This window comes from Priapulus caudatus, unplaced genomic scaffold, assembly GCF_000485595.1.
Source record: "Priapulus caudatus unplaced genomic scaffold, Priapulus_caudatus-5.0.1 Scaffold737, whole genome shotgun sequence".
Taxonomy (NCBI): domain Eukaryota; kingdom Metazoa; phylum Priapulida; class Priapulimorpha; order Priapulimorphida; family Priapulidae; genus Priapulus; species Priapulus caudatus.
In genome coordinates this window covers 68,043-69,108 of record NW_014577798.1, presented here as the reverse complement: position 1 = coordinate 69,108, position 1,066 = coordinate 68,043, and positions in this window count along the sequence as shown.

Below are 1,066 nucleotides of genomic sequence, written 5' to 3'. Positions count from 1 at the left end.
CTAGAAGAATAGCGATCTCGATTTTTTTTTTGCTAATTGTAGCCAAGCGAAAGCAATGGTAGCAGTTTTTGACGGAGGGGCCGCGCATTATCCGGAAGCTAGTGCAGGGCGCATGCATACAAGACAATCAATAACTGTGGTGTTCTATTGTCTCTGGTGCGTTTCCTGTCTCACTGATCTCTATAATATAGAGATCACTATATTAGTGCAAGCGTGCAACAGTCGCGCCGCGACACACGCTTTACATAGCAACACCGTCTCCCCGACGACACTAGCCGTGTCTGACTCGTACTCTCGCTACGGCGACACGCTCTACATAGCAACCCATCTCCCCGACAACACTAGCCGTACACCTCTTGTCCTCTCGCTATGGCGACACGGGGCGACAAAAACCTAACTCTCCGACGATACACGCCGTATACCCACTCGTCTCGTAGCAGAAACCGACTGCCTAGCCGTGCTCTTGAGGAGATCCAGTCCTGTATAAGATGTGTCGTCAGCTATGCGGGCTAAGAGTTTATAGCAGTATTCTGATTAATTTGATTTAATAAGGGAAGTTAGAACAATGGTCGTTTACACACACTTGTCTTTTTATGTCTTATGTGCAATGTTCACAACAAACACTATTCAAATCTATACCGCCGCAGTGGCGGATTAAGGTGGGATATCGGAGCAGCTGGCATTGGTTTTATATGTTTTGGTGTCACGATCGTGGAGGCACTGCCTGGCCGAAGTTTGACTGAGGAATGTTGCCGCGTGTCGAGAGGGACGGAGGAGGGCGCTTTTTGCGTGAAGGTTGACGACGAGGGTGTCGAGGTTGACGGAGAGAGGTGCCCAGGCGTTGACGGAGAGGGGGTCCTGTCTGAGTGTGACGGACATGGAGTGTCATGGACCGTGCATCGTATGTGGTATCTGCGTCGTTGTGGTACTGCGTCGAGTTTGCTGGCTATCTTCGTAGAGGCAATTGACGCGCGGCAAAAGTCTGCTTTCAGTGAAGACACCGAATCACTTTATCAAATGCGCGTTTTTGAGAAATCCACTGACTGGATTTTGTGAACCCGCGTGC